Here is a 16,215-nt window from a genome sequence, read left to right on the forward strand (position 1 = left end):
AGGACTCCGGTGAACCAGGCTGTAGCGGGCTAACAGGACTCCGGTATTCATCGCGTGACATTTCCCCGAAGGGACAGACACAGGAACGAAGAAGGACACATGCTGGCCAGCCTAAGTGTTCTGGAGCAGTAGCAAGCTACCATGGCTCAGTGGAAACACTAGGAGACATTTCCTGGTAAGAGAGGCTACTAAGGATAAACAACTAGATAGTCAGATCCCACACATACCAAGCATTTCAATAACATACACACAATATGCTCGATATGTGCAAACACAACATGGCATCACAACATGACTCTACGACTCAAGTATTTATTCAATAGGCTCCGAGGAGCGAGATATTACAAACATGAGTCTCATGACCCAACATTCAGAGCATACAAATCAAAGCACAAGCGGAAGCTCAACATGTCTGAGTACAGACATCTACAAATGAAAAAGGCCGAGAAGCCTGACTATCTACCAGATCCTGCCGAGGGCACAAGATCGTAGCTGAGGAAACAAGCTAAACGTCGAAGAACACGCGGAACTACTAGCGAGACTGAGGTCTCTCTGCAAAAACATAAAATAGGCAAACGTGAGTACAAATGTACCCAGCAAGACTTACATCAGAACTAACTACATATGCATCATTATCAACAAAGAGGATGGTGGGGTTTAACTGCAGCAAGCCAGCTTTGACTCGGTGGCTATCCTAAACTACGACTGCAAGTAACTCTTTTGAGGTGGCGCACACGAGTCCACATATTCACCATATCAATACACCACTATGGATCCGTTCCCGTCTCCCTACGAGAGCGCCATCCATAGCACTCACGCTTATCTTGCGTATTTTAGAGTATCCACTTTCACTTGTCTATGAACTGATATAAGCAACCCAGAAGTCCTTTACCGCGGACACGGCTATTCGAATAGATGATGTTAACCCTGCAGGGGTGTACTTCTTCACACACGCTCTCACCACTTACCGCCATTTACACGACATGTACTCGGCAACCTTCAAGCGGAAGCCCAACGTGGGTGTCGGCCACGGCCTACCTAAACACTCAAGTCTCTAGTCCAGGGTTATCGCCTATTCGGGTTCCATCCATGAGGAGATCCGGCCGGAGTTTCGCTCACAGCCCCAAACGATGTGAACAGGGTTCCCGAGACACCAAACGGGCGCCCGGTACACCGTGCCACGTGCCTACCGCATCACAGCCCACCCCTCCGGTCAGCGCTGCCCACGGCCTCCAGCATACTACAAACACCAGAAACTACTTGCAACTCCTAGACAGAGGACAAGGGTGATTAAGAAGCCAAGAGGGTCCATTGGTTTCGGGCCCAATGCGTGGTAGTAGCTGAATCATGGATCACAAACACAGAACTCAGTTCCTGAGGACGGCTTCAATGAGACAACCCACCATGTACTCCTACATGGCCTCTCACCACTACCTTTACCAAATCGTGTTCACACACTTAGCTTACACACAGTAGGACATGTTCACACACCTCTGATTCATTCCCGATGAATCAGACCTGACACAACTCTAAGCAGTAGCAGGCATGACAAACAAGCAAGAATGAGTAGGCACAACAGGGCTCAAACAACTCCTACTCATGCTAGTGGGTTTCATCTATTTACTGTGGCAATGACAGGTCATGCAAAGGATAAAGGGGTTCAGCTACCGCAGCAAGTAACAGATGAATCGCTGTTGTCCTTAATGCAGTAAAAGAGAGCAGGAGCGAGAGAGTGGGATTATATCGGAATGAACAAGGGTGTTTTGCTTGCCTGGCACTTCTGAAGATAACATTGAGTCTTCATCAGTGTCAATGATCACACCGTCGGTACAACATCTACCTAGGGGGAACAACACCGGCAAACACAGAACAAACACGATCAATGCAATGCACAAAATGATGCATGCTATGACATGGCAATATGAATGTGTTTTGGGCTAATGCACCTAGCTATGATTTAAATGAAGTTGGTTTGAATACATGATTCAAATTCCAACTCCATATATGGTTATTTAAATGCCCTTTATTTGTTTTGTCCAAAACAGAGGACAAACATTGTTCAAACATGCATGAAAATGGTACAGATGGGTTCCTTGAATTTTTCTGATAATTTTTCATATATAAATTATTTAATTTGGAGTTACGGTTGAATTTCTATGAATTTTAGAAGTTTTAGGCATTTTCTGGAATTTCCTGAATATTTAGAATTAAAATAATTCCAGAAAACATTACTGCGTCAGCATGATGTTGGCATGACGTCAGCAGGTCAACAGGGGCTGGTCCGGGTAAAACCTGACCAGTGGGGCCCACTGGTCAGTGACTCAGGTGACTAACAGAGTTAATTAATTCTAACTAATCAAATTAATAGCCACGGGGCCCACTGTCAGTGTCAGCAGGGGTAATTAGTTTAACTAATTCAATTAGTACTAATCCTAATTAACTAACAGAGCAATTAGCACTAATTAAAATCCTACACAAATTCAGTCAAAGGCCGGCCCCACATGTCATGGACACAGGGGGGTCCCGCCGTGGTCAAAGTGGGTCAAACCCACCGGCGACATGACGCCGGCGAGGCCCGAGACGGCGGCGCGAGCCGGAAACGCGCTACAGGGCACGGGCGAGGCCGTGCTTGGGCTCGTTGGAGAGCCCTTGCTGGTGCGCATCGAACGGTGGTGGTGGCCGTGCCTGTGGTGGCCGGTACCGACGACGGCGAGCTCGTGAGCGGCGGCCGGAGTTCGGGTGCGGTCGGGTTCGGCGCTGCTGCTCGCAAACAAGGGAGCTGAGGCGCTGGAGGGGCTCTATGGGTCACTGGGGTCATCAGGAGCACTCGGAGGCAACGAGCACAGGTGGAGGAGCTCGGGAGCACGAAGCTCACCGGCCATGGTGGACGGCAGCCTCGGGTGCTCGTGGGGCGGCAGCTACAGGGCACGCACGAGAGAGAGAGGTGAGGGGAAAGGAAGAGGGGCTCACGGCGGACTCGCAGAGCAGCTCAATGGGCTCGGGGAAGCTTCTGCGACGGAGAATTGACGGCGGCGATCTCCGGTGGCCGACGAGGGGAACGGGGGTGCTTGCGACGTCCAGGGCTTCCGGCGTCGGACGGCTCGGTGAGGAGGAAGAGAGGGACGAGGCGGAGCCCGTGGGCGTGTCGGAGAGGCGAGGCGGTGGCTGTGGCCGCGGCGAACGGCGTCGGTGGCGACGGCCGTGCGTGTGAGAGAGAGACAGAGGAGGGGATGAGGCGAGGGAGAGTGCGAGAGGGAGTCGGGGCAGCGTGGCGTCATCCAGGCACGGGGTCAGGGAGGAGGACGAGCCTCCAGCGTGAAGCAGGAGGTGGCCAGAGCAAGGTGGAGGTGGCGCGCGCGGTGGCGTCGCGGTGTCCCTCCTCTGCCTACTGGCACGAGGAGGAAGGCGATAGGGGGAGGCGCCTGGTGGGCTGGGCCGCACCGGTGGGCTGCCAGCACAGTAGCTGGGCCGGTTGCTGGCGCCAGGTGGGGCGCTAGGTGGGCTGCAGGTAGGTGGCCCAGGTAGGCTTCTGTTCTTTTTTTATATTTCTGTTCTGTTTTCTTTTATTTAATCTTTTGCCACTGTTTTGAATTTAAAATAATCCAAACAATGCCAAAAACTCCTCTGAATATTTTTATTTTGCTAGATGGACTTTTCCAAAAGCTCATAAAATATTTCAGGGGTATTTGAAATTATATTCTAATTATATGAATATAATTCAAATTCAAATAGCTAATGATTTAAATTCAAAGTCCCAAGATTAAGTCCTTAAAAATGTTCAATATTTTGGTTGGGACCAGAACCCTTTCCAAAAATTATCAAACATTTAAGAAGGGCATTTTGGAACAATGAATGAGATTTTAGGGTTTTTGCCCTTCTTTTATTTAGGGTTTTGAGGCTTCCAAATTTCCCCAGTTCAAGTTTCAGAAATTTAAACATGATGCAAACACTAGGCAGCACCAGAAGCTAGGGATGTGACAGTAGTATATGATACTATAGTAATTATCTTACCTTTTGCATCAACTTCATAATTTTCGTACATACTCCATGCATGAACGGCGCCAGAACCAAACTTCTCATTACTCTAGGCAAAATTGTTATTTTCTATCTATCGGTCGCGCCATGGAGCAGAACCAAATTTTACAAGTTACGAGTTCAAAAGGAAAAGCATGTCGTGTTCGCGTCGCACCCCCACATGGTTGGTCCGGCACGCTGCTCAAGCGGGAATGCGTGCGGTGTTGCATTTTCACTTACAAGTGGGACCGCAGTTGAGCAAACCGACTATCGGCAAACCCCCACCCCGCCCACCGCGCGATGGCTGAGAAAATAGGAGGGAGAAGAGATGGTTGTAGCATGGACTCCAAGAAAATTGGTGTCGAGTGGGACTCGTGTGGGTGGCGTGTGCCGTACTGCTAGACGTGAATGCTAGTTATGGCCCATGCCACCCCACTATATCGATCCTATAACGAGGTACATAGAACAAATTTCCTGCAGTTTGTGCTCAGCCCTCCTCTATCTATCTTCTCAGCTAGCCAGCGGATGCGCGGAGCCCATCGTCTGTTTGCTCACATGCCGTCCCACATGTTAGTGAAAATGCAAGCGGACCCACTGAACCTGCACATCTTTCACCTCGACGTGCTGGTGATGAAAAACAAATCCAATAAAGATCTTCAGTGGCCGCTTTTGGAGTTACTCAAGAGTAGTAGGATTCTATTTACAGTTTAACCCAAGATGCACATCTCGTGGCTTCAACTACCACTCTATTTTCTTTCATGACACGACCTGGATGCTGGATGTCCCATGTGTCGGCAAAAGGAGGAAGAACCCGACCAAATCTTCGGTTGTGCTCTCGGATTAGACTAGTTGTGCTAACTTAAAAAATTTATTGTGTACTCCCTCCGTTCCAAAATACTTGACTTCCATTTGTCCAAAAATGGATGTACCTATATACTAAAACATGTCAAGATACATATATATTTTGACAAATAGAAGGCATGTATTGTGCAATGGAGGGAGTAGAATGGATGCAAGTTTTTGTATTGGGAAGAAGAGTACATCCATATATTGATAGAGCGCAATTTAGTAGATGTTCTATCCCTTTAGCTAGCACAGAGGCTAGTGATGAGATTAGTGCACTTGTTGATACTCCTACTAGAATAGAGGCTAGACATGAGACTAGATGCGAGGAAGCAACGTCTACTTCTTTACACTCGAAGAAGAAAGAAGCACGCAAGATCGAGCCTCCGCAGATCAACAATGAATGCATCGAGAAGGCACTAATCCAACTTACAGGAGTAGTAAAATGTATTCTTGTGGTTCTTGTTTTCTTTGGTATTGCTTTTCTAGTCAAAATTATTGTTGGAGTTCGTGCAAAACGGAGGCCCATTTGGGGTCGTGCGTTGGAGTTGGCCTTACAAGTGGGACCGCAGTTAAGGAAACCGACTATCGGCAAACCCCCACCTCACCCGCCGCGTGATGGATGAAGTTAGAGAAACGGCGAGGTTGAAGAGATTGCTCTAGCATGGACTCCAAGAAATAATATGGTGTCAGATGGATGTTGTGGTGGTGGCGTGTGTCGTACTCCTGGATGTGAATGCTTGTTCTGGCCCATGCCACCCTACTACTCCTACTACTTACTCCTACTATATAGTACTAGTATTGAGGATTCGAGGTGCTGGTTACATACAGCGAACACATTAACATATGGCTACTGTAAAAACACCCGCCCGACGCGCGAAGCATGTGAAGCTAGTACAAATAGTGTACTACTATTGTTGATTGGCCTCATCTGATAACCTGTTGCAATGCACGTACAATTATGTATTCAGAAAAATATTTTTTTGCCTCGTCGCACCACTCACTCAGAGAAGCGACTTGAAAGCCATTCATAAATTTAGTAAGTTTATTACAGGCATATCATTTTATTACATACAACAAGTCATCAACCCACATCAACAACGAGGATACATTATAAATACTAAAGTTTTCACAACACAACAAATAACAAGCAATGAAACGAACTTCAACTCAACCATTCCTCGTCGTTGGAAATGCTTGCTTTGAACCACAAGTGATTCTCTGGGAGGGGCCATCCATTGTCGATTTGGAGACCAATGCAAGACTGATCATCCAGGATGAAGCGGCCTACTATATCAGTACTAGGGTAGGGAACCACTCAAATGTCCGAGGTATAGACACAGTTGCTTCTCACAAATGGTAGTAACGTTGTGTCAACAGCAGTTGGATCGCCTTTCACCACCATTAGATAGTTTTGTCCAAGGAAGAGCAAGTTTCTCCAAGACTATCAATTCTGTACCAGGGAGAAGGAGGTGGCGCTAGCACACTAGTATCCATCCCGAATACCATGCAACTGGTGTTGGGATAGGTCCGGAGAGTGCGACCATGGGAGACTAAACCTGCTTCCTTAGCAGTAACATCATCAGTGGGCTGTATACACACAAGAAGAGGTAATCCATCAGAATTAGTTGCCAGGCTCCAAAGAGTATATGGGCGCTGCTCATCCTCATGCTCGTGAACATCACCATCGTCATCTCCCCCTTGGTTATAAAAAATTTCAAGTATAGATGGTGGAATGTTCACATGACCTTGGAAACACAAGAAGAAGGTTAATCAGTAAAGGGAAACTTGCTAACCCGCATGCATGTGGATGAAATAATTATAATTACGGTGGAAGACAAATGTACCGAAACTACAAGGATGCCATGCAAAAACAGTGCCATGAGTGGTGGCAGCAAACACAAGGCCCTCGTATTGAATTGCATCACAATACTCATCCGTGTAGAGAAACTGATTTTTGAGCAATATCCATCGAGTCAAACCACCAAGGACGGCAACAAGCTTGTCGAAGATAGCCACAACTTCATAGTTGTTGTAATTCCAAGAGCGGTTGGGAACTCGACAAATTGCTATCTTCCGTAGAAGACAGTCACCATGATCATATTTGAACGTGCATACAATACCGGTGTGCTCAACCTCTGGGCAGTCTGCTGAGATTTTTGGAAGTGGAACCCAGTCACGAGTGTACACATTCACAAGTTCCCACTCACAGTTGGACCCAATGTAAACAACCCAATCTCCATTTGCGCATGCCCAAGCCTTGCCCTCAAGCGATGGCATCTTAAAATCATATGTATCATTATCAAGCGGCATCAACTTGCACAGGGCGAGGCCTCCATCGTGCCGGCACCAGTCATCAGGGTCATGGCAAAGAAGATAGGGGAGATCAAACCGCTCCTTGACTCTTGGGTTCCTTGTAATGATGTTATTAGTTGAGTCGAGAATGGGCTTGAACGAACCTGCCATGCTATCTGAGGTGATGACGTCGCACCGATCAATGAGTTCCTCCACCACGTCATCTTTTAGATCGGGGCAAGAATAACGGGGTCGTTTCCGGCCTGTTCCCTCCATGGAGAAGATGATCGAACAATGGCAGAAGAAAGGGTGAAGGGCTAAAGGAAAATGGAGGAGGGAGAGGAAGAGCGTGCGACAACAGTTCCAAATTGAGAGGGAAAGGCAAAGAGTCGGTGGACGGTTGCTAGTTTGCCACGGTTCATGAAGAGGCGCCCCGGCCTACACGTCCATTCGGAAATACTCCTACTACTTGTCGTCGTCTCACTGATATGTTGGAACGGGACCACATGTCAACGAAACATGGTGTGTAATTTCTCGTGTAAAATGCGATCTGGCCGCGTTGGCCCGAGGTGCCGCATTAGTTATCGACCTTTATTTTTTTAATGGCATGCCGTTCAGTTTTGAAGCACGACTAACTGGTACTGTACGCAGAGAAAATATAAACTACTCTACCACTACTCCACCTCCAGTACTGGTATGATAAAAAAGATATATAGGCTGGAGCTTCAGCGCTTTCTTGCCAAGGGCTGCCCACTTGCTTCTCACACTACCACCCTCTCTCCAGATCTAAAAAAGACGGCCCCTCTCTCCCTCCTCATCGGTGGTCACAGATCCGTCGAGGAAGAAAAGGACGTGCAGCTTTGACGCACTCGTCGTCGGCGAGCGAGGTCACGCACTGACGACAAGGCCGTCCTCTCAGACCTAGCGCCCGCGCGGGATGGCCTCTGTCCCCAAGCTCGCTGTCGTAGTGTGTGCGGAGGACGACGACCGCGAGCGAAGCCACTTCCCGCCGACCCTCAGGTATGCTACCTCTTTTCGAACCATACCCTTGTTCTATTGCCCCATCTGCCACATCGTTGCATGTGGATCTTTTTCCACTCCACCATCTTCCCAATTTGCTATCCTCTGCTCTGCTGGCCACGCAGGTGAAAACCATAATTTGCACTATTAAAGGAAACCCTAATTCATGCAGACTAATCCATGTCTGGGTTGAATAAGGAAAGGAAGGGAGACTGTACTGTCCAAGAGAGTAGGCATCGAACCCGCATCTAGGTTGAAAAGGGGAAAATCAGTAGCTAAGGAACGAGTCTCGTGTCTCTTGGTTGAAGAAGGGTAGAGAGGCATGACAACAGAATAGAGAATGACCAGGTCGATCGGTTTGTTGTCCTCACATAGGAAAAAAGTGGCTAAAGAGAACAAAAATGGGACGTAATCAACATATGATGCCTGGATATTTGTTGCTCTGGGCAACCATACCTCCCTCACCACTCTGCGTCCGTGGAGGTACATCGTACTGGTGCGCCCACTGTCTGAATGGGCCTCCCATGCTCTTATTGCCACTTTTTTTGTTGTTAGTATAATGCCAGCAGTCAAGTCAAGCAATGCTACTGCTAAATTGATGCCACATTTAACTAATGCCGCTCTTAGTCTAATGCCACCGATAAATTTAAGCAATGCCACTTAATGTCACTGGATTATCTCAGGATTGTGAATATATTAAAGATTTTTCAGCTAAGGCATCTAATGCTGTTGCACAGCCAGTATACCAACGATGAAACTTGTTACTACCTTCAAATTTTTGCACTGTTAATGCTTATAGATTACATACCTCACTTTAATGCTCATGCACACCTAGTATACCAATGCTGAAACTTGTTACCTTTACATTTTGTATTGTTAATTCTTATAGAAACCTTCCAGTGCTAGAGTTTATTGAAATCTGTTCAGTAAAACCATTGTACTGTACCCTGTAATAAACTAACTACTCTACTGTTGCACTAGCCACCGGATTAGTGTATATTTGTAATATTCGAATGGTGTTGCATTAGCGTATGGACATAAATAAAGTGTGGCAAGCTTTCCCAGATATGTGCTCAAGAAAACTACTACCAATTTTTCTAAATACTACACGTTTGGGTACTTTAAAATGAAATGCGAAAACGTCTTATATTAAGGAATAGAGGGTGTAGAGTTCACTCAAATTATTGTGGTAAAGCTAGTCACACACTTGTTAAAATTAATGTTCATTATGTTATCGGAGGAGGTATGTATGTTTGTCTCTAATGCCTGTCGACTACATACCTGACATCATGATGTAATGTTAAGTCATTTCCTTTTGTACAGTGTCACTGAATTGTCAAGGCGGTGATGGCATTTTATTTTAGTAGAACTGCACAAAATTTGCTTAAAAGAAGAGGAAAGGTCAGGAATGGCTCAGTTTTTCAGAAAAAACTATGTATGCCTTCCGGACATCAGCCGCTGTTGCTTTATTTATTCCTTCAAACAGGTTGTTAGAAACAGTCTTGCTACCTTTTCCCATTAAGAAATTGGAATGCTTATATTTGTGAGTCTATGCTTCAACTAGTGCCACTTTTATAGTAACCACACTTTCAATATCTATGCAAACAGGGATGCTCGATTTTAGTGGAGCTGCACAAAAAGTCCAACTGGTTCAACATTAGGAGCATGTTTTTTCCAACCTTTATATCCAATTGGTGGCACTATGAGTTGTTCATTACGAAGGTACATGGTTTGCTACTATCTTGCTACTCTTTTTGTATTGTCATTAGATAGTAATACTAGTGGTTTGCTAGCTGCTTGATATGTTTACCAGCTGCTTGATATTTGTGCAGACAGAGATGTCTGCCCGTTGCTATTTGGCAAACAAACAAAGTGTCCGCAATTTTGGTTGAACTGCACAAGAGAATAGTATAGTCACTGCATGCAGTGCCATTTGAAAATAGACACAAAGATTGGATAGTCACTTCATGGACTGCAAAAAAGTAGTATTGTACTATTTACTGGCTAACACTTGGTGCTTCATTGCTTTGGTCTGATTATACAATGGGCATCATTTTGCCTAAGTTAAAGTTTGTATTCCGAAAATAGTCTCGTGGTGTGATCGAGAGAAGACCAAATCATATTGCTGTGGATGTTCCTCCATCATGTGTGGTTCATTCTCATGGTTCCAGCTGTTGGTAAAACCACTTACGTTTGCAAGAGGAATTGTAGACTTCATAAATAAATTTGTCTTTCAGTCTGTACTGAATGTTGGACAAGAGAAGCATCCATGTTAGTAGGAAGAACAGATGTTTTTTCTAGATCTTTGCTTTTGGAGCTTCATATTTGTATATGATCTTTGAATCATTTAGATGCATTAACATGTTGATCTTATGTATGGGAATTGTACTAGTTAGTTTTAGTTGCGACGCAAGATCCGAAGTGGCCGATCTTTGCTTTTGGAGCTACATATTTGTATATGATCTGTGAATCATTGAGATGCATTAACAGTTACTTATTTTCGCTTAGTGTTTACAAGTTACTGATCGATCACTAGCTAGCCTACAAATGCGATCCTGGCAGTTTTATTTGCGATGCAAGATGCGAAGTAGCAGTTTTTTGAATAAAAATGCCTACCTCTGAAGAAACTAACAAGCTACACTATCAATCCTACACGGATAAAAATGCCTACCTCTGAAGAAACTGACAAGCTACACTATCGATCCTACACGGATAAATGGCGGATCACGCACGTACTACCTCCTTTCCGGTTTGCAGGGCTCAATTCAAGAAACAGCCTACTCAATCCTACACGAATAAATAGCGGATCACGCACGTACTAGTACCTCCTTTTCGGTTTGCAGGGCTTAATTCAAACCTCTCACAAACCAAGGTACTCCCTCCGTCCGGGTTTATTAGTCCCGTGAGCAAAGCAGCAAGCCCAAGGCATGGCAATAATTAACGGCATGTAGAAGTTTAAGCCTAATTAATTCCAGCGATTTAAGTGGCTGCATGCATGCCCTCGGCTGCAACTCGTTGCATGCTGCTTCGCGTACTGCCTGCGAGCGATTCTGAGTGCCTGCATGCAGTCGGCCATAATTAAGGCAGCTAACTGATGCGAAAAAAGATACGCTTTAATTGTTGCGGGCTTTTTAAATCTGTGGAATCATTATTGACAAGGAGGGAGATGATTCGAGTGCACACGTTTGACCGCCATGCCGGCGAGCGACCTAGACGGGATGGGACGACACAGTCATAATTTCAGTTTCTCTAGTTTTCCACGGCAAGTTGGTGCGCTAAGCCATTATGCATTGAATTCTGATGACCGTCGCGCTACCTTCCCCCTATAAGTACTGTTTCCCGGCCTTCTCTGGTGCCACCGTGACCCAACTCGCCATATCCTCATAAGCCCCCACCGGCCCGATGTCGCTTGCCACATCCGCCATGCCCCCGCCCGTCCGCGGTAGGCGACGCTGGAGGCGGTCACCACCGGAACTAGTGTTCAGTTTTTCACCGGAAGGCAGACGGAGGGAGGAGGCATTCTATCTATCTTTAGATGGCAATGCAGAGATCGAGGAGTTGTTGGAGCGCGACCGCATGGCAGAGGAGCAGGAATTGTTGGAGCGCGACTGCCTGGCGGAGGAGCAACGTATCACCGATTTGCGCTGCCAGCGGGACATGGAGCAGCGCACCGACGCTCTGAGTCGCGAGTAGAGCGCCCGCAACTGGGCCGACTACGTGGAGGTCGGCGCCCGGCAAATAGCCCTAGAGGCTATCGGGCACGCACGCGTTCGCGACGCCAATTTTTACTACCAGCTCGTCAAGTTGGTTTCCCGCTTGGAAGCCGAAGCTTCGGTGGACCACGCCGCCATGGAAAGGGCCAACGCGCGTGAGCAACCCGCCCTATCGCACCTCTTGCAAGTCCGAGGCGAGGCGCAGGACGCCGGTGCCGGTGTTTAGCATGTACCACAGATGGCGGCCGGCATCATCTAGTTAGCTAAGAGTAAGTTAGTACTTGTACGCTACTAGAGTATTAGTGGGAGTAGATAGTTAACTTGGCTATGATGGTTGTCAACGTGGAAGTTCAGTACTCTATATGTGGATCAGAGCTGTTACTTTGCTCTGAATGTTGAACTTTCCATTTGAACGTATGGAATGGGTTGTTATTTTTTTAAATGGGTTGTATTTGCCCTCCACGGGTTTAGAGGCTGACTTGTGGGCCTAGCAAGTTGACGCGTACATAGTCAGGAGATGATTGTACGTGGAGAGGATGACAGCAGGGACCCACCAAGGTCATGGCAGTACGTAAGCAAGTGCCTCCTTATTTCAAGCCAATAAAAAAATTGCTCCTCCTAGTGGATTTCTGACATCTGGGTCCCATGCTATTGTCAATGTAGTCAATAAACGAGAGAATTGCACAATGAGCGGCTGACACCAGGGACCCAGCAGCTCACCCAATTATTTTTGTTTTGGGTTAATTTGATAAATACCACTCCAAATCTGGTGTATCCGAGAAATGCCACTGCAATTTCCAAACTTTGAAAAATGCCATTTCATGCCATTTCTAGTGGCATTTTTTGAAGTTTGGAGTGGCGTTTTTCAATGTTTGCAAACTGCAGTGGCGTTTTTCAAAGTTTGCAAACTTGCCGTGGCATTTTTCAAAGTTAGAAAATTGTCGTGGCATTTTTACGAATCGCCATAATTGGAGTGGCATTTACCTAATTTGTATTTGAGACGGAAGTAGGGTGTCAACTGGGCTGTGCGGGACACTCTGGCCTGTCTAGACAGCCTTTTCCTTTATGTTTACCACAGACCAGCCCAGTAGTTTTTTTTCTTTCTAAAAATGGCTAGCCCAGTTATTTTGTGATTTGTCAAGTAAGTCGCTTTATCAAGCCTGTTGGGCTGCAAATCTTTCAAGACGAGGAGACCTTCATTCGGCTGACCGAGAAAATGGCCTATTAGTAATGAGAAATGGGTTGTACATTTTTAAAACACATCAAACCGGAATTAGTTTCAAATATCTTTTTTTCATTTCGAGATTTTAAATTGCATTGATTTTTATGCATGAACAATTTATTGGATTTTATATTGATATACATTTATTTTTAAAATCAGTCTGAATGTGACTCGAAATTTTGGGATTAAAAACAGTTCAGACCGCACCGACATATGCAAAATTTCGTATAATTTTTTAACCGTGGCCACAATATGGGCTGTAATACTAACAAAAAGAATATGGGCTCCAAAAAACCGTAAGAATTAGCAAATGGGCTGTAAATTATTTGAAATAATGGCAGATGGGCTATGCTGTTTTCCACAGATTTGAGGCTTTCCACAGATGGCCTGTATACTGTTGGATGTCCATCCAATGGCCATCGTGCTTCTTCAATCTCTGCTCTTCCTGCTCCAGCCGCTCAAACAAGCGCCGACGAGACTGCCTGCTCCCTCCTCCCCGCAGCCGGCTGTGCTGCCGTGCAGGCCTCACCGCCCCACCGTACTCCCATCGCTGGCCTAGCCATCCCTCTACTCACACATAGTCCCACACCTGTTGTTATTCTCCAGCGACGGCAGACGAACCAGTAACCCTTGTACAGTCGTACTCCCCTCTGTGTGGGAAACAACTACCAAGTCTTCCCTGCCTCCGTGTCGTTCCCTTCCCAGGCCTCGCCGTCGTCCATCGCCCTGGTGCTCTCGGCGTGGCGTGGTCAACGTGGTCAACGACCAACATGCATCTGAAGTGGACTGTACGTGCAGAGGCTGACAGCTGGGTCCCTGGCCGCACGCAAGGAAATGCCTCCTTATTACGCGCAAAATAATGATTCCTCCACCTGACATTTGGGACCCACCAAAAGGGCCCTTTTATTTCGCGAAAAAAACGTTACCGCCGCTGACAGCTCGGACCCACCAGCTATATCTTTGCATGCAAGGAAGTGCCTCCTTATTACACAAAAAAAATGAATACTCCCCCTGCTAGCTGGGACCCAGTATAGTGGACCTACTAAGTTGACGGGGATGAAGGGCTTTGTCAACTTAGTCAATATGCATGATTCTAGCTCGACTGACCGTACGATATCCATCCAACGGCCACAGTGCTTCTTCAACCTCTCGTCTTCTTGCTCCAGCCGCCCAAAGTAGCGCCGGTCGTGCCGCCTGCTCCTGCCTCCCGTGGTCGGCTGTGCTGCCGCGGAGGCCTCACCGCCCCCATACTACTCCCACCGCTGGCCAGGCCATCCCTCCAATCCACTCACCCACACCCCCTGTTATTCTGCAGCGACGGCAGCGCAGCCGAACCAGTGAACCCTTGTACTCCTCTCCGCGTGGGCATCCACTACCGCATATTCCCCGGCTCCGTGTCGTCCCCTTCCTGGGCCTCGCCGCCATCCACCGCCGTGGTGCTCTCGGCGCGGCGTGGTCAATGTGGTCAATGACCGAATTCCATCGGAAGAATACTTTACGTGGAGAGGCTGACAGCTGAGTCCACGGCAGCTGCAAGGAAGTGCCTCCTTATTACGCGGAAAATAATTATTCCTCCACCTGACAGCAGGGACCCACCGGACGGGCCACCAGTATTTCGCAAAAAAAAACATTTGCCCCTGACTGCTGGGACCCACCCGATGGGCCACCGTATTTCGTGAAAAAAATGTTCCCCGTGCTGTCAGCTCGGACCCACTGGAAGTGCCTCCTTATTACGCACAAAAAAATGAATACCCCCTGCTAGCTGGGACCCACCTTGGTGGGAGGCTGACTTGTGGGCCGTTGACGAGGACGGAGGGCTTTGTCAACTTAGTCAATATAAACAATTCTAGCTCCAGTGACCGTACGATGTCCATCAAACGGCCGTAGTGCTTCTTCAACCTCTGGTCTTCTTGCTCCAGCCACCCAAAGCAGCGCCGGTTGTGCCGCATGCTCCTGTCTCCAGTGGTCGGATGTGCTGCCGCGGAGGCCTCACCACCCCCTACTATTCCCACCGCTGGCCAGGCCCTGCAGTGATGGCAGCCTCACACCGCAGCCGAACTAGTGAACCCTCGGACTCCTCTCCGTGCGGTCTTCCACTGCCGCGTCTTCCCCGGCTCCCCGTCGTCCCCTTCCTAGGCCACGCTGTCGTCCACCGCCCTGGTGCTCTCGACGCGGCGTGGTCAATGTGGTCAAGGAACGACTTCCATCGGACATGGACTGTACGTGGAGAGGCTGACAGCTTGGCCCACGGCCGCAGCAAGGAAGTGCCTCCTTATTACACGGAAAATAATTATTCCTCCACCTGACAGCGGGGACCCACCGGGCGGGCCACCGTATTTTGCGAAAAAAGTTCCCCCCTGACTGTTGGGACCCACCAGCTACATCTTCGCACACAAGGAAGTGTGTTCGGGCAAAAAAACGATTCGCCCCCCTGACTGCTGGGACCCACCAGCTACATCTTTGCACGCAAGGAAGTGCCTAACAGTCGGGACCCACCTGGTTGAAGCATACGTAGCGTTGTCATTCTGGTCACGAATGTGTACGTACATATATAATGGTCGATGTAGAGGCACGCATGTGTCATAGTAGAGGCGTGCACATGTCGTAGTAGAGGCGCGCACGTAGCATGTACACGTACGTACAGCGGCCAGGGTGCAAGAAAGAAAATACAGCCATGTACGTACATACGGGCAGGGTCTCGAACGCCTACTCGCGCATATGTACATGGCTGGGTCGGAACAGAGAAACAGCATCGTGCCGTGTTCATGGGGAGCCAACCGGCTGGGTCGGAACGGAATGCGTGTCGTGTTCATCGGGAGGGCTTGGACGGAACAGGCGATGGAAATGAGGCCTGGCGTACCGTAGAACAGAGGAAACGGACCTCCTACATTCGGAATGGGGTCCTGTTGATCGGGATGGGTGTGGCGTACCGCAAAACTGAGGAAACGGACCTCCTACGATCGAAACAGGGGTCCTGTTGGTCAGGAGGGGTGTGCGTACCGCAAAACGGAGGAAACGGACCTCCTACGGTCGAAACGGGGGTCCTATTGATCAGGAGGGGTGTGGCGTACCACAAAACGGAGGAAACGGACCTCCTACGGTCGAAAC

The sequence above is a fragment of the Triticum dicoccoides genome, chromosome 7B (assembly GCF_002162155.2).
Source record: "Triticum dicoccoides isolate Atlit2015 ecotype Zavitan chromosome 7B, WEW_v2.0, whole genome shotgun sequence".
Classification (NCBI taxonomy): Eukaryota; Viridiplantae; Streptophyta; class Magnoliopsida; order Poales; family Poaceae; genus Triticum; species Triticum dicoccoides.